At 36.8% G+C, this 19306-nt stretch overlaps 1 pseudogene; it reads right to left on the reverse strand.

Annotated features, from left to right (window-relative positions):
* Nucleotides 1-18802: 18802 nt before the first annotated feature.
* Nucleotides 18803-18939, reverse strand: LOC113921219 (annotated as a pseudogene).
* Nucleotides 18940-19306: the final 367 nt, after the last annotated feature.

A 19306-nucleotide genomic window follows, 5' to 3' on the forward strand; every position in this document is an offset into this window, starting at 1 on the left:
CAATTAAGAATACGCAGAAGATATGAACAGACATTTCTCCAAAGACTTTCAGAAGACCAACAGACACATGAAAAGATGCTTGACATCACTCATCATCAGGCAAGTGCAAATCAAAACTATAATAGGATATCATCTCACACCTGTCACAATGGCTAAAATCAAAAAGACAAAAAACAATAAGTGTTCGCAAGGATGTGGAGAAAAAGGAACCCTCTTGGTGGGAATGCAACCTGGTGCAGCCACTGTGGAAAACAGTATGGAGGTTCCTCAAAAAAATTAAAAAATAGAATTACCCAATGATCCAGGAATTGCACTACTAAGTACTCCAAAAATACAAAAACACTAATTCAAAGAGATCAGTACACCCCTATATTCATTGCAGCATTATCTACAATAGCGAAACTATGGAAGAAGTCCAAGTGTCCATTGATAGATGTATGGATAAAGAAGATTTGTTACATTTATATGTATGTGTGTGTATATATGTATGTGTGTGTGTATATATATATGTATATGCACATATATATGTATATATATGCACAATGAATATTATTCAGCCGTAAAAAGAATGAAATCTTTCTGGGCTCAGACCTAGTTTGTGGTGACATGGCTAAACGCACCAAGGAGGTCGGAATCGTGGGTAAATATGGGACCCGTTATGGTGCCTCCCTCAGGAAAATGGTGAGGAGGATTGAAATAAGACAGCACGCCAAGTACACTTGCTCCTTCTGTAGCAAAACCATGATGAAAAGACGAGCTGTAGGGATCTGGCATTGTGGCATCTGCATGAAAACCGTCGCTAGTGGCGCCTGGATCTACAACACCACTTCTGTGAAGACTGAAGGAGTTGAAAGACCAGTAGAAGCTCCACCATTTGAAACATTGCTAGCCTATAATAAATGGATTAATTTATGTAACAAAAACAACAAAAAAGAATGAAATCTTGCCATTTGCAACAACATGGATGGATCTAGAGCATAATGTTAAGCAAAATAAGACAGACAAATACCATCTACCATATGATTTCACTCATATGTGGAATTTAAGAAACTAAACAAATAAGCAAAAGGAAAATAATGAGAGAGAGAGAGTGAGAGAAACCAAGGAATAGATTTTTAACTACAGAAAAAAAACTGATAGTTACCAGAAGACAGATGAGTGGGGAGATGGGTGAAATAGGTGATGGGGATTAAGGACTATACATATCATGAGGCACACTGGGTGATGAAAATAGAAGCTTAAAAAAACAAAACAAAACAAATGTGAAAAGTAAGCACTTAAAAATCAAGTGTAATATAATGCAAAATTATCATAGAGTACTGAGTATTTTTTTACAGAAGCATTTCCAAAATTATTATTACAGTCTTCATTAAACAATATTGAGGATTCTAATGGAACAGAAGAGAAAAGATTGTCTGGTTCCAAATTGCCAATTGCCATTCAACAATCTTTCTCTTCACTATGTCCTCTGCAGTGTTCTACTCATAGAACATTAAAATATCACAATATTTCTTGTCAACTGGCAAGGTGACAGTTCTGAGGATAGTTGTACAGCCGCTGAGAAACTAATTAGCTTTAGTATAGAGGATTGTATATGATAATTAACAACTAAACTTAAACTTTCAGAATAGATGCTGGTCCTCCCTAGAGAAGTCTTTGCAGAGATTATTGCTAAAGGAAGAACTTAATGAAATCTTCTTTATACACCAGTTACATAATTATGAGCCTTTGCCATAGCCGTTACTATTTAAATGTGTTCTGGGCACCTGTAATTTGAATATAAATTTCTATGTAATTCAGTACTAAATAGTAATGTGCATTTTATCAATATTATATTGTGGCTATTTTTCAAATTTCTAAACTAGGTACTATTACAATATTTAGCCACACATATTTTTAAATATGTTTGATAAATAAGGGAACAAAGTATAAAAATCTGAACAGTTTTTTCATAACCATATCCTTGTGGATTTTTGGATTTTTGAGACACCTGGGACCAGATGTTATGAAAAACATAACCTCTATTATGTTTAAAGCCGTGATTTAAAAGTCATCATTTTCAAAGAATAATCTAAGCTTTACATAATAAATATTCTTGGGTATTTAGCATTGCATGTTATTGTTCTATTTTATTTGTATATGAATATATGGTAATTTCAGGGAAATAATGTCTGTTTACTCTGTAATCAACAACATAAAATCTAGATGGGGTTAACAATGATATGGAGTGGGGATTCTATTTTGCATATTACAATTTTGTATGTATGTTCATAATTAATCATTTTTTTTTTTAATTTTTTATTGTTATGTTAATCACCATATATTACATCATTAGTTTTTGGTGCAGTGTTCCATGATTCATTGTTTGTTCATAACACCCAGTGCTCCATGCAGAACGTGCCCTCCTCAATACCCATCACCAGGCTAACCCATCCCCCTACCCCCCTCCCCTCTAGAACCCTCAGTTTGTTTTTCAGAGTCCATCATCTCTCATGGTTCGTCTCCCCCTCTGACATACTCCCCTTTTCTTCCTCTTCTATTATCTTCTTTTCTTTTTTCTTAAAATATGTTGCGTTATTTGTTTCAGAAGTACAGATCTGTGATTCAACAGTCTTGTACAATTCACAGCGCTCAACGTAGCACATACCCTCCCCAATATCTATCACCCAGCCACCCCATCCCTCCCACCCCCGACCACTCCAGCAACCCTCAGTTTGTTTCCTGAGATTAAGAATTCCTCATATCAGTGAGGTCATGTGATACATGTCTTTCTCTGATTGACTTATTTCACTCAGCATAACACCCTCCAGTTCCATCCACGTCGTTGCAAATGGCAAGATCTCATTCCTTTTGATGGCTGCATAATATTCCATTGTGTATATATACCACATCTTCTTTATCCATTCATCTGTCGATGGGCATCTTGGCTCTTTCCACAGTTTGGCTATGGTGGACATTGCTGCTATAAACATTGGGGTACACGTACCCCTTCGGGTCCCTACATTTGTATCTTTGTGGTAAATACCCAGTAGTGCAATTGCTGGATCGAACGGTAGCTCTAATTTCAACTGTTTGAGGAACCTCCATACTGTTTTCCAGAGGGGTTGCACCAGCTTGCATTCCCACCAACAGTGTAGGAGGGTTCCCCTTTCTCCACATCCCCGCCAACATCTGTCGTTCCCTGACTTGTTAATTTTAGCCATTCTGACGGGTGTGAGGTGGTATCTCATTGAGGTTTTGATTTGGATTTCCCTGATGCCAAGCGATGTTGAGCACTTTTTCATGTGCCTGTTGGCCATTTGGATGTCTTCTTTGGAGAAATGTCTGTTCATGTCTTCTGCCCATTTCTTGATTGGATTATTTGTTCTTTGGGTGTTGAGTTTGATAAGTTCTTTATAGATTTTGGATACCAGCCCTTTATCTGATATGTCATTTGCAAATATTTTCTCCCATTCTGTCGGTTGTCTTTTGGTTTTGTGGACTGTTTCTTTTGCTGTGCAGAAGCTTTTTATCTTGATGAAATCCCAATAGTTCATTTTTGCCCTGGCTTCCCGTGCCTTTGGCGATGTTTCTAGGAAGAAGTTGCTGCGGCTAAGGTCGAAAAGGTTGCTACCTGTGTTCTCCTTTAGGATTTGGATGGACTCCTGTCTCACGTTTAGGTCTTTCAACCATTTGGAGTCTATTTTTGTGTGTGGTGTAAGGAAATGGTCCAGTTTCATTCTTCTGCATGTGGCTGTCCAATTTTCCCAACACCATTTGTTGAAGAGACTGTCTTTTTGCCATTGGACATTCTTTCCTGCTTTGTCAAAAATAAGTTGACCATAGAGTTGAGGGTCCATTTCTGGGCTCTCAATTCTGTTCCATTGATCTATGTGTCTGTTTTTGTGCCAGTACCATACTGTCTTGATGATGACAGCTTTGTAATAGAGCTGGAAGTCCGGAATTGTGATGCCGCCAGCTTTGCTTTTCTTTTTCAGTATTCCTCTGGCTATTCTGGGTCTCTTCTGGTTCCATACAAATTTTAGGATTATTTGTTCCATTTCTTTGAAAAAAGTGGATGGTATTTTGATGGGGATTGCATTGAATGTGTAGATTGCTCTAGGTAGCATTGACATCTTCACAATGTTGATTCTCCCAATCCATGAGCATGGAACGTTTTTCCATTTCTTTGTGTCTTCTTCAATTTCTTTCCTGAGTATTTTATAGTTTTCTGAGTACAGATCCTTTGCCTCTTTGGTTAGATTTATTCCTAGGTATCTAATGGTTTTGGGTGCAATTGTAAATGGGATCGACTCCTTGATTTGTCTCTCTTCTGTCTTGTTGTTGGTGTATAGGAATGCCACTGATTTCTGTGCATTGATTTTATATCCTGCTACTTTACTGAATTCCTGTATGAGTTCTAGCAGTTTTGGGGTGGAGTCTTTTGGGTTTTCCACATACAGTATCATATCATCTGCAAAGAGTGAGAGTTTGACTTCCTCTTTGCCGATTTGGATGCCTTTGATTTCTTTTTGTTGTCTGATTGCTGTGGCTAGGACTTCTAATACTATGTTGAATAGCAGTGGTGAGAGTGGACATCCCTGCCGCGTTCCTGACCTTAGGGGAAAAGCTCTCAGCCTTTCCCCATTGAGAATGATATTCGCTGTAGGTTTTTCGTAGATGGCTTTTATGATATTGAGGTATGTACCCTCTATCCCTATACTCTGAAGAGTTTTGATCAAGAAAGGATGTTGCACTTTGTCAAATGCTTTTTCTGCATCTATTGAGAGGATCATATGATTCTTGTTCTTTCTTTTGTTAATGTATTGTATCACGTTGATTGATTTGCGGATGTTGAACCAGCCTTGCAGCCCAGGGATAAATCCCACTTGGTCGTGGTGAATAATCCTTTTAATGTACTGTTGGATCCTATTGGCTAGTATTTTGGTGAGAATTTTTGCATCCATGTTCATCAAGGATATTGGTCTGTAATTCTCTTTTTTGATGGGGTCTTTGTCTGGTTTTGGGATCAAGGTAATGCTGGCCTCATAAAATGAGTTTGGAAGTTTCCCTTCCATTTCTATTTTTTGGAACAGTTTCAGGAGAATAGGTATTAATTCTTCTTGAAATGTCTGATAGAATTCCCCTGGGAAGCCATCTGGCCCTGGGCTTTTGTTTCTTGGGAGATTTTTTATGACTGTTTCAATTTCCTTAGTGGTTATAGGTCTGTTCAGGTTTTCTATTTCTTCCTGGTTCAATTTTGGTAGTTGATACTTCTCTAGGAATGCACCCATTTCTTCCAGGTTATCTAATTTGCTGGCATAGAGTTGCTCATAATATGTTCTTATAATTGTTTGTATTTCTTTGGTGTTGCTTGTGATCTCTCCTCTTTCATTCATGATTTTGTTGATTTGGGTCATTTCTCTTTTCTTTTTGATCAGTCTGGCCAGGGGTTTATCAATCTTGTTAATTCTTTCAAAGAACCAGCTCCTAGTTTCGTTGATCTGTTCTACTGTTCTTTTGGTTTCTAGTTCATTGATTTCTGCTCTGATCTTTATGATTTCTCTTCTCCTGCTGGGTTTAGGCTTTCTTTGTTGTTCTTTCTCCAGCTCCTTTAGGTGTAGGGTTAGGTTGTGTATTTGAGACCTTTCTTGTTTCTTGAGAAAGGCTTGTATTGCTATATACTTTCCTCTCAGGACTGCCTTTGCTGTATCCCAAAGATTTTGAACAGTTGTGTTTTCATTTTCATTGGTTTCCATGAATTTTTTTAATTCTTCTTTAATTTCTTGGTTGACCCATTCATTCTTTAGTAGGATGCTCTTTAGCCTCCATGTATTTGAGTTCTTTCCAACTTTCCTCTTGTGGTTGAGTTCTAGTTTCAAAGCATTGTGGTCTGAAAATATGCAGGGAATGATCCCAATCTTTTGGTACCGGTTGAGACCTGATTTGTGACCTAGGATGTGATCAATTCTGGAGAATGTTCCATGGGCACTAGAGAAGAATGTGTATTCCGTTGCTTTGGGATGGAATGTTCTGAATATGTCTGTGAAGTCCATTTGGTCCAGTGTGTCATTTAAAGTCTTTATTTCCTTGTTGATCTTTTGCTTAGATGATCTGTCCATTTCAGTCAGGGGGGTGTTAAAGTCCCCCACTATTATTGTATTGTTGTCAATGTGTTTCTTTGCTTTTGTTATTAATTGCCTTATATAATTGGCTGCTCCCATGTTAGGGGCATAGATATTTACAATTGTTAGATCTTCTTGTTGGATAGACCCTTTAAGTAGGATATAGTGTCCTTCCTCATCTCTTATTACAGTCTTTGTTTTAAAATCTAGTTTGTCTGATATAAGGATTGCCACCCCAGCTTTCTTTTGGTGTCCATTAGCATGGTAAATGGTTTTCCACCCCCTCACTTTCAATCTGGGGGTGTCTTTGGGTGTAAAATGAGTCTCTTGCAGACAGCATATGGATGGGTCTTGTTTTTTAATCCAATCTGATAGCCTGTGTCTTTTGATTGGGGCATTGAGCCCATTTACATTCAGGGTAACTATTGAAAGGTATGAATTTAGTGCCATTGTATTACCTGTAAGGTGACTGTTAACTGTCTGTTGTCTGTGTTCGTTTCTGCTCTTTGCTGCTTTTAGGTTCTCTCTTTGCTTAGAGGACCCCTCTCAATATTTCTTGGAGGGCTGGTTTCGTGTTTGCAAATTCCTTTAGTTTTTGTTTGTTCTGGAAGCTTTTTATCTCTCCTTCTATTTTCAATGATAGCCTAGCTGGATATAGTATTCTTGGCTGCATATTTTTCTCGTTTAGTGCTCTGAAGATATCTTGCCAGTCCTTTCTGGCCTGCCAGGTCTCTGTGGATAGGTCTGTTGCCAATCTAATGTTTCTACCATTGTAGGTTACATATCTCTTCTCCCGAGCTGCTTTCAGGATTTTCTCTTTGTCTCTGAGACTCGTAAGTTTTACTATTAGATGTCGGGGTGTTGACCTATTTTTATTGATTTTGAGAGGGGTTCTCTGTGCCTCCTGGATTTTGATGCCTGTTTCCTTCCTCACATTAGGGAAGTTCTCTGCTATAATTTGCTCCAATATACCTTCTGCCCCTCTCTCTCTCTCTTCTTCTTCTGGGATCCCAATTATTCTAATGTTGTTTCGTCTTATCGTATCACTTATCTCTCGAATTCTGCCCTCGTGATCCTGTAGTTGTTTCTCTCTCTTTTTCTCAGCCTCTTTATTTTCCATCATTTGGTCTTCTATATCGCTGATTCTCTCTTCTGCCTCATTTATCCTAGCATTCAGTGCCCCCATTTTTGATTGCACCTCATCAATAGCCTTTTTGATTTCGATTTGGTTAGATTTTAGTTCTTTTATTTCTCCAGAAAGGGTTTCTCTAATAACTTCCACGCTTTTTTCAAGCCCAGCTAGTATCTTTAAAGTCATGATTCTGAACTCTAGGTCTGACATCGTACTAATGTCCGTATTGAGTAGGTCCCTGGCAGACGGTACTACCTCTTGTTCTTTTTGCTGAGGTGATTTCTTTCGTCTTGTCATTTTGTCCAGAGGAGAATAGATGAATGAGAGAACAAAAGGCTAACAGGTTTACAACGTCCCCAGCAAATATACTGTATACAAATCAGAAAAGACCTGAAACCAGGGGAAAGGAAAGGGAAAGAAAGAAAAAAGAAAGAGAAAAAGAAAAAAAAAAGAAAAAAAGATAAAAACAAAAACAAAACAATTCAAAAAAGGCAGAATATGATCAAATATGATCAGGCTAGTGCATAGATCAGTGCCACACACTAGATTTTGGGCGTATTTTGGTCTGTTAGAAAAAAGTGCCTCCTAAAATTTTAAAGGAAGAAAGACATATATGTACAAAATAAGGGTTGATACAATGAAGGGATGGAAGATGACTGTAAAGATGAAAATTATAAAAGATTTAATAAAAGGACTTGGTAAGATAAGTTGTTTGAAAAAAGAAAGAAGATTTAAGGAAAAAAAAAAAGGAAAAAGGGAGAGAATGTGATCAGGCAGGAGACTAGAACAAAGCCATACACTAGTGGTTTAGGGTATATTTTGATCTGTTAGAAGAAACTGTACCTCAAAATTTTAAAGAGAGAACAACTTATATATATATGCCAAAAACAAGGATAACTACTATGAAGGGATAAAATATGACTCTAAAAATGAAAAAAAAATAAAAAATGTTTTTTTTTTAAAAAAAGGGATTTATAAGATGTTGGTTGAAAAAGGGAAAAAGAAAAATAAAAAAAAGTCAACAAAAATTAACTTTGATGAAATAATGAATCATGGTAAAAAAAAAAAAAAAAAAAAAAAAAAAAAGAAGCCATGAATCTATGTGCAGTATTCCCCTAGCGCTGGAGTTCTCCTATTCTCCTTGATCGATCAACTTGGTCTTGGCTTGCTGGCTGTTTGTGCTGATCTTCTGGGGGAGGGGCCTGTTGCTGTGGTTTCCAAATGTCTTTGCCGGAGGCGGAATTGCCCCGCCCTTGTTGGTCCGGGCTAAGGAAGCTGCTCCAGTTTGCTCTCAGGAGCTTTTGTTCCCTGCAAGCTCTCGGTACAGCTTTGGAGGACCAGGGCGAAAATGGCGGCCTCCCAGTCTCCGCCCGGAGGAGCCGAGAACTCGGGGCCCCACTCCTCAGTGCGCCCCCAGAGAAAAGCAGTCACTCCCGTGTCCCCGGTCTCTGGCCGCACTCCGTGCTCACCCGGCCTGTGACCGAGCGTTGCTATCTCTGGCACCCGACCCCGCTCGGAGTCTCCAAACCCAGCAGATCCCTGCAGTGTGTTCCCGCACCGCTCCTCCCCGGGAAGGAAGGGGAGTCTCCCCGGATCTGCTGCTTGTTGGGTCCCTGCTGGGGGAGCCGTGCCCCGACTGGGCCGCAGATCACAGTTTGTGGCAACCCAGAGCTGAGAGCCCGCGACTCTGCTCCGTCTCTGCAGCCGGCTTCCCTGCTCTGATACCTGGGAGCTCTGCCACACTCAGGCACCCCCGGTCTCTCTGTGACCCCAAGGGTCCTGAGACCACACTGTCCCGGGAGGATTCCACCCCCCGCTTAGCCACTGCAGCGACGTCCCTCCACCGAGCCAACTTTTAAAAGGTCCGATTTTGTGCTCCGCGGCTCTAGCACTTGCCAGAAGCGGCCGGCGGAGGCCCCTCCCCCGCCGTCTATCCTCCCGAATATCGCCTCGGATTCACTTCTCCGCACGCCCTACCTTCCAGTAAGTGGTCGCTTCTCTGTTCAGAGAGTTGTTGCTACTCTCCTGTTCGATCTCCTGTTGAGTTCGTAGGTGTTCAGAATGGTTTGATCCCTATTCAGCTGAATTCCTGAGACCAGACAAAATCTAGGTCTCCTACTCCTCCGCCATCTTGCTCCGCCCCCTCTCAATTAATCATTTTTTTAAAGACTTTATTTATTTGTTTGTCAGAGAGAGAGAGAGAGAGCACAAGGAAGGGGAGCGTCAGGCAGACGGAGAGGCAGTCCCCCGCTGAGCAAGGAGCCTGATGTGGGGCTCCATTCCAGGACCCTGGGATCATGACCTCAACTGAAGGCAGATGCTTAACTGACTGAGGTACCCAGGCATCCCCATAATTAATAATTTTAACAAATAAAACTTTGTTTTTGTTTCCCTAGAAGTGATATAATTCAGAGTGTAGAACATGTTAGACATTCAATGATATGTTTTTGAAATACGGAATTTATGCATATTTATTATTGTTAGTGAATTTCCTAAGTGTAAATTAAGAAACCTGGATGACTGTTGTCATTTAAATGTTATTATATATATTAATTATTTTTGTCATCAGAAGTATGATTTCACAAACTGCATCCTACTGATGTATACTAGTTATTTTTGAAATCTAAATTTTAAAGGTAAAGACTTATTATTGCATTAACCTTTAAAACATATTTTAGTATAAATATAGAATTATTTGGTATTTTTAATGAAATTACCAGGTTTTCATTTAACTGGTGTCCACAGTGGCCTGAATGGTCCTTGGGCTAATAATATTCATGCAATTATGTAGTCTTCATTTACACAATATAGGGCTGTCCCCATAAAATGACTACATTGCTGACGAAGTAATGATAAGTGACATCTTAGACTACATAATAAAAGACATAATAATTTCCAGCTTGGTCTTTTGGATCACTTGTTTTGGAGAAAGTCAACCACCTTTCAATTAAAACAAACTAACAAACAAACAAGCAAAATAAATAAATATCCTGAGAGATGTAAATAGAGAGGGACTGAGACCACTAGCCTGCCAGCTATGTGAGTGAATCCTCCAGTCTCTAAGCCTTCAAAGGAGAGTGGACTGTGATTCCATTGTCATCTATCTGCAAATCCATGAGACCACAAGGAAGAATTAATGGCTGAGCCCTTCTCGAGCTACCTACCCAAAAGAACTCGAGATATAATAAATTATTCTTTTTTATGAATTGTTAAATTTGGTGTAATTTTTAATGCAGTTATATTAATTAGAACAAAGAGTAATCAGCTTCATGAAAATATAAAATCTGATTTGAATACTATGGTTATATAGAAATGTTTATACAGAGCATATTTTAATATTTATTCATAAATATGTATAAATATATTTTTTATTTTTTATTAAACTTTTTATTTTGAGATCATTGCAGATGCACATGTAGTTGAAAGAAATAAATCAGAAAGATCTTGTGAACTCTATCCAGTTTCACCCTGTAATCACATCTTAAAATTATATATTACAATATTACAACCAGGATATGGGCATTGATACAATCAAGGTAAAGAACATTATAACACCACAAGGATTCCTCATATTATGCTTGGAATAAACCCAGTTGAAAAACCAAATGTGAATTTTAGAATTAAAAATTTAATAACTAAAATTAAAATTGCAATAAATGGACACACCAACAGAATAGTAAAGGCAGAGGAAAGCATTTGTGTACTTGAAGATAGAAAAATAGAAATAATAAAATGTGAACAACATAGAGAAAATATACTGTGAAAAGCATGAACAGAGCCCTGGTACCTGTTGGACTATAATCAAAGATCTACATCTGGGGTGCTTGGGTGGTTTAGTTGGTTAAGCGTCTGCCTTTGGCTCAGATCATGATCTCAGGGTCCTGGCATAAAGCCCTGCAGCAGGCTCCCTACTTGGCAGGAAGTTTGCTTCTCCCGCTCCCTCTGCTCCTCTCCCTGGCTTGTTCAGTCCCTCTCCCTCTCTCTCTCAAGTAAATAAATAAAATATTAAAAAAAAAATCTACATCTGTGTTAATTGGAATTCTGAAGAGAGAGGAGAAAAAGGATGGCTTTGAAAAAGTATTGGAAGATTTGGATTTCCCTGATGCCAAGCGATGTTGAGCTCTTTTTCATGTGTCTGTTGGCCATTTGAATGTCTTCTTTGGAAAAATGTCTGTTCATGTCTTCTGCGCATTTCTTGATTGGATCATTTGTTCTTTGGGTGTTGAGTTTTATACGTTCTTTATAGATCAAAAACTAATGATATAATGTATGGTGATCAATATAACATAACATAAATTAAAATAAATTAAAAAAAGAAAAAGTATTGGAAGAAATAATGGCTGGTTCATCTAACTAATTTTGGCAAAAGCTATAAATCTACAGATACAAAAAGCTGAGCAAACTCCATGTAGGATAAACCTAAAAAAATTAACACCCATACAAATCATAATCTAGCTTCTGAAAAGTTAAAGATAAAAAGAAAAACCTTGAAAGCATACAGAAATCAAACTTTACATTAGAAAAACAATTTGAAAAACAGTGGATTTCTAATCAGACACAATGGAGGCTGAAAGGAAGTGCCACAACATTTTTTCACTGATGGAAAAAAAGAGGGGGCAGAGTGTGGCCCTCAACCAAGAATTTTATACACTCTATACCTTTCAAGAATGAAAATATCCTTGGGGTGCCTGGATGGCTCAGTAGGTTGGACGTCCAACTCGTGGTTTCAGCTCAGATCATGCTCTCATGGTCGTGAGATCAAGCCCTGCATCAGGCTCCATGCTTGATATGAGTCTGCTTGATATTCTCTGCCTCTCTCTCCCTCTGCCCTCTCCCTCCCCACTCTAGAATAAATAAATAAATAAATTAATTAATATAAAATCTTAAAAAGAGAGAATGAAAATATCGTTTTGGAATAAAGGGAAAATCAATACATTAATAGATGAAGGAAAACTAAGAATTTGTCAACAAAAGACCTATTCAAATATAATGGCCAAATATTTCTATGAAGCTAAAGGAAATGATAAGAGAAGAAGCTTAGAGCATCAGGAAAGAAAAAAGAACAAGGTAAAAAGTAAAAGTGCGGCTAAATTCAATCCATTTTCTTTCTCCTATTGGGTTTCCCAGTTATGTTTGATTGTTGAACCACAATTATAACATTGTCTGGTATGGGTATAAATATATGGAGGAGAAATTTTTTAAGATAATCATACATTAATGTGGGAAATTAAAAGGACATAAAATGAGTTAAGGTTTCCCCGCTTTTCTCAAACTGATAAAATGTGAACAACAGTAGACTGTGGTAAGTTATGTATGTATAATAAGATACATAGAATAACCACTAAAAGTTATAAAGCAATACATACGCAATCCCTACAGGTATACTGAAATGGAATTTTAAAAAAAAATGTTCAAGTAACTCTCATTAATGTAGAATAAAGAAAACAAAGAAGTGAAAACCAGAGAGAATACAAAATAAAATGACAGATTTAGACATAACATATCAATAATTATCCTAAATACATATGGCTTAAACATACTATTGAAAAACAGAGATTGGTAGATTAAAAAACATGGTCCAACTCTACAATATCTATGAGAAATTCACTTTAAATATAAGCATAATGTACATTGAAAGTGCCTTATGGGAAAAGATATGTCATACTAATAATTAAAAAGAGCATTATTATATAAATGGTATACATATCTGTTAGCTTAAAATAATATAATTCTACTTTCTGTCTCAGGAACTACATTGAAATCACAGGAGTATGTTCATCTAAAATGCTTATCAGAACTAAAAGGTAGTTATCCTCAGTGGATGGGAGAAAATGTAGAACAAAGAGTTTGGATTAATGCTTCAGCCGTCCTCCTTTAAGGGCACAATTTGGAGTAGCAGAAGACTGGCACAAATGAGCTGCCATTAATATAGCAGCAATTTCAATACCAACTTTTGAATTGGATTTTCCTTTACCTACTTCCTTCTTCCTGCATCTTCAGTCCTGCTTCCTAGGATCATGACCCGTGCAAAGTACCTGCCCCCAATCCTGGCATCTTTCTCTTCTTTCAGGGAAACATAAACTATAAAAGGGTACTTTTTTCTTAGTAGTGTTTAGCTAGCTGTACTAACTAATCATAGTAACTCTCTTTTTATTATTTTAATTATTTAGCTATTAGAAACTTCTTAACATTTTCATCATAAAACTAATAGTTCTCTTGGTAAGTAATTATTATGGTAATTATTAAGTAACAATTATAATTTTCCTTGTAATAATAGACATACATTTTTATGTCAATTGACTGATAACATTTCAAAATATTAAATATAAAGGAGCTTTTGGTTCCATATTACAGCAAAAACTGAATCAAAAGTAGAATTTGACCATTGTGATGTAAGCCAACTTCAACCCACTATTATTAGTCTATGGAAATACTGTGGTGATGTTCAGACTTAAAATTAACAATGTGATCAGAAAACATTAATTTAAACTTATTGTAAAGACTACATTAATTATTTTTTAAAATTTCATTTTATTTAAATTCAGTTACTTAACATAGATGTATTATTAGTTTCAGAGGTAGAGTTCAGTGATTCATCAGTTGCATATAACACCCAGTGCTCATTATATCACATGCTCTCCTTAATGCCAATCACCCAGTTACCCCAGCCCCCATCCCCCTCTCCAGCAACCCTTAGTTTGTTTCCTATAGTTAAGAGTCTTTTATGGTTTATCTCCCTCTGATTTCATTAATTCTTGTGCAACTATTATCTTCATGTATTATATCAACAAGATTAGTTGTTTTGAATAAACAGTTGTATTTCCTCTTTAGATTGAAGAAAAAATTAATTTATGCTTTATGTTTAGATTATAATAAATACCAATCAATTTGGCATATAGCATATCATATATCTTTTGATTTGGTCTCATAAGGGAAATTCTGAAAAACAATACTGAAATGATGAATAATGGAGTTAAAATCCCATTTTTGTCTTCTTGCTGATTTGAAATTATACCAGTGGGAAATACTGAACCAATAACATAGGCTGAGAGTCTTGTAGTTTCAATTTACCTCCCCTTTACATCCCTAAGGTTATAAGATAAAGGATGAATGGGTTCAGGGTAAGTGTGCTTTTTTATTGCTATTGCAGGATAGTAAGCATTTTTGTTTCAATGATTTTCTGTCATTATCTGAAAGTGATGGAGTCTGTGAGTCATAAAACAGTATAGTAAAAGGTTTTCTTGATACATTAAGTACCTTAGCAAACCCAATGTTCAATTTCTTCACATGAGGAGAATAGGGTTTAGTGGTACCCAGGGAACACAGATCTTCATTAAATGTGATCTGATTTCATGAAGAATAGTAGCACAGAAATATCTTTCTCCTGACCAAAGAGGTTTGTTTCAGTTCTAAAAATAATTATATATCTGCATATATAATAAATTAAAGAATGATATATTTTTAATGAATACAAAGTAAAAACATTCTAGAAAAATAAGATCCAATTTATTTAATCCTTATCAAAAGTGTAGTTTCACAATCTGGGTAAAAGTTTTCCACTGAGAACTATCATTAAGCTACTTCTAGTATCCTTCCTTTTTTTTTAAGAAAATAAAATATTTTAACTTCGTTTTCCAAATTTCCATGGTAACATCAATTAATTTTCTCTCAATGAACAGTACTGGACTATACAAAATACTAAGGATATACCTTCCTTTTTAAAATCATCGCTCTAGAACTTAGATGATAGATTCTGTAAAACATTAGTTATATAATATTAGAGATGCTGAAGAGTGTACCATACATTTTGTCATCACCATGTTGACATTATCACTGACAGACATTATGTCTGTTTCTAATTACCAGTTAAAAAATATTTTGCAATGAATATGCATATGCTTGAACATATATGGTAACCTACAGGTGTTTTAACACTAAAAGATTCATGAATATAATATGTGTAAGCTTTGCACATATTAAAAACTTGATAGATTAATTTTAATTTCTTTTTTAAAAATTTCAAGTAATCTCACAACAAAAATATCTTAATAAATGTGTTTATTATCCACATATTTACCAGAATCAAATATCAAAAATGTAAACAGATATCTGGATTAATATCTAATAAATTACAATGAATTATAATAATTTCATTTAAAAAATCTAAGATTTATAATCAGCATTTAAAAACTGCCAAATATAGAACATCCACATAAATTGTAAGAATTTAGCTCTTTGGTAATAAATACTGAATTCCCTTAATCATAAGATTTCTGTTAAATTTCTAGTAATCAACCACTTCAGAAAACATTACATTATAATATCTTTGTATTATGAATATGATATATCCTTCAATATACTTCAATATATACCACATCATATCCCATATACTTTAACTTGAAGATAGAAAAATAGAAGTAATAAAATGTGAACAACATAGAGAAAATATACTGTGAAAAACATGAGTAGAGCCCTGGTACCTGTTGGACTATAATCAAAGATCTACATCTGGGGTGCTTGGGTGGTTTAGTTGGTTAAGCATCTGCCTTTGGCTCAGATCATGATCTCAGGGTCCTGGCATAAAGCCCTGCAGCAGGCTCCCTACTTGGCAGGAAGTTTGCTTCTCCCTCTCCCTCTGCTCCTCTCCCCGGCTTGTTCAGTCCCTCTCCCTCTCTCTCTCAAGTAAATAAATAAAATCTTAAAAAAAAAATCTACATCTGTGTTAATTGGAATTCTGAAGAGAGAGGAGAAAAAGGAAACCCACAGACTTGACGTGATTACCTGGCATTCTGATTAGAAATCCCACATTTCAGAGGTGATTTCTATTGTGTTTCAATAATCTTAAAATTTACTGAACACCAAAGATTTTGATAATTAGCATGACATAAAGAGATATTAGAAATGGAATTTCAATTGTGAAACTGGTTTTATTTATGAGCATGGCTTATTTTGACAGGGTATTTTGAGGTAGTACTTATCTAGTGTTTGCCAAGTAAATGTAACACTTAACTGTTTTCATCACTAGATCATTAAAGTGACTATTCTTCTTTTTATCCAATTTTAAAATATTTTTATATCAACAAAAATAAGTATTTTATGTTTTTCAAATCACTGTTGCCACTAAAATGGCTTGTCAAATTCTATTCCTGAATCAAGTCAGGAAAAACCAAAGCATGCAGTTTAGGTATATCAAATAGAAACAATTCAATACAGAGAACCTAGTATCTGTACAAAATGTCAAGTTCATTGAAAGAGCACAGAAATCGAAGGTAAGGTAACTCAGAGATTTATGACTGTTAAGAAGTGGCTAGAGGCGGCCGGTGGCTCAGTCGTTTAACTTGACCTCTGACTCAGGTCATGATCTCAGGGTCCTGGGATCAAGCTCTGCATCATCCTCCCCACTCAGTGGGGACTCTGCTTCTCCCTCTCCCTCTGCCCCTCCACCTTCTTGTGCTCTCTCTCTCTCTCTCTCTCTGTCAGATAAATAAATAAAATCTTGGAAAAAAAGAAGAGAAGTGGCTAGTAGCTCCATTTCTGGGGAAAAGAGAGGAGTTTGCATTAAGGGAGTTTAAGAACATTGCTGTGAATACCTCATGGATTCTGTTACTGCCAAGAGGTAGGTCAGGCTTGGCTGGCATCTCAAATAAGGGAGTGGTGACAGAAGCATCTAGAAAGGCATTGCTGAAAACGCAGAGTAACCTCTTTATTGCTGGTGCTTGTTCACACCAGCTGGGGGCTGCACAGTGGAGTTGGGACAAGGTTTTCTGACGCTGTGCAGGCTCTGAGTTTGCTCCTGAGGCTGCAGCCTCTATCTTTCCTCTCCTGTTGGATAGGTAATTCCAACAAAGAGAAACAGGAGTTGCCTGACTTCTCCCTTCTTCTGTTATTGAATCTCCTAGGCCTTCCCATTAACAGAATCTTACCACACTCCAGCTGGTAATAAAATCTGGGTATTATTTTCAAGGTAGCAGCTCCCCTCCATAACATAGAGAGCACAATGATAAGAATGGGGTTGAAACAGATGAATGACCCTAAATGTTTACAAAAGATTGGATTCATATAATATTCTTAAGTTTGGAGAAGTTTGAGTGTAAAAGAAGAAAAAAAAAATCAAGAGAAGCATAAAATTCCTATAGAAGAAGCAATGGAAGATATGGATTATAACCTCTTGAAAACTTAGTTTTGTGAACAGAAATTTAAATCACAAAGCCGATGTGAACACCCCAAACAGATAGGTGAGACTATCAGCAGACTCACCCCACTTAGGAAATTGAAAAGAAAAAGGGGAGGCGCCTGGGTGGCTCAGTTGGTTAAGTGACTGCCTTCAGCTCAGGTCATGATCCTGGAGTCCCAGGATCGAGTCCCACATCGGGCTCCCTGCTCAGCAGGGAGTCTGCTTCTCCCTCTGACCCTCCCCCCTCTCATGCTCTCTCTCTCTATCTCATTCTCTCTCTCAAATAAATAAATAAAATCTTTAAAAAAAAAGAAAAAGGGGAAAATGGAATATATATAATGTTAATCTATAGATGACTCTATGTATAAATAAAATTTACCAAAGCAAATTTAACTGTTGTTGAAAAAACTTGTTCATTATCTATAATTATTATACTCTATTTTGAATTTGTCACAGATTTTTGAATGTTGTCATGAATAATAGCAAAACTAAATCAATTAGCCAACTTATTAGAGGATACTTTAAGAAATTGGGAATGGTATTTTTCCTCAGTAATATCATGGAAAAATATTATCTTTGTAAAATATCATGTAACTTCATAATGTGTTCTAAATTACATTAGTTAAAATGAATAATCTAACCATGTTACTGTTTTTTAAAGATTTGATTTTTTATTTGAGAGGGAGACAGAGCACAAGCAGGGGGGAGGGGCAAAGGGATAAGCAGACTCCCCGCTGAGCAGGGAGCCCAACACAGGGTTCAATCCCAGGACCCTGGGATCATGACCTGAGGTGAAGGCAGACCCTTAACAGGCTGAGACACCTAGGCGCCCCATAATCTAACCATTTTAATATACCTACTGGCTAAAATAGGCTTAATTGATTTGAGCTGATATTTATAACCTGACAGCATAAAACTTAGTTCTCCCTTTATTGTTATTATTCATATAGTTAACAATAAATGAATATACTTTCAGTTATATATATCAGTTTAGTTTGAAGTTCAAATACTTTGAAATTTTTTTGCATACTTATCTACAGAAAATTTATTTACAATTATTGCATGAAATAGAAAGAGCTGTAAGCTGCATTTAATAGACAGCATACCCTTTTTATTTTGGACTCTCAGAATTGAGAGATCTGTGCCTTTTGCTCCAATTAACACTGCCGCCAGGAATAGTTGATAGTATAAGTACTTTTTAATATGGATTTCTAAGTTCTACATCTATGAACTCAGTTTGTGTTCATTATTCTTTTTTTTTATTTTTTTTTAAAGATTTTATTTATTCATTCATGAGAGACAGAGGGATAGAGAGAGAGGGAGAGAGAGAGAGAGAAAAGCAGAGGGAGAAGCAGGCTCCCAAGGAGCAGGGAGCCCAATGCGGGACTCGATCCCAGGACCCTGGGATCATGACCTGAGCCGAAGGCAGACGCAATCGCAGGGGTCAGCACATCCGGAGTGCAATGGATAAGCCTCGCCCTGGGAAAACCACCTTCGTGATCATGGTATCTCCCCTGCCAGGTAAGTATGTGTGTTCATTATTCTTAACATTACATATTTTAAGTTATTAGAGTTTAAATTTATACTGACTCTTCTTGATAAAATATCTTTTTTTCCCCTTGTTGGATTGGAATCCATTTATTCAATTTCAGATAAAGTACAGCCATATCTTGTCTGAAAATAATACAACATTCAATAATAATGCCTGGGATGGATAGTTATATGTTGATATTTTTATATAGAGCTCTGAAATATGATTCACCCATTAAAAGTGTGCAATTTTGGGGCGCCTGGATGGCTCAGATGGTTAAGCGTCTGCCTTCGGCTCAGGTCGTGATCCCGGCGTCCTGGGATTGAGCCCTGCAACGGGCTCCCTGTTCAGTGGAGAGCGTGCTT

This window comes from Zalophus californianus, chromosome 3 (assembly GCF_009762305.2).
Source record: "Zalophus californianus isolate mZalCal1 chromosome 3, mZalCal1.pri.v2, whole genome shotgun sequence".
Classification (NCBI taxonomy): Eukaryota; Metazoa; Chordata; class Mammalia; order Carnivora; family Otariidae; genus Zalophus; species Zalophus californianus.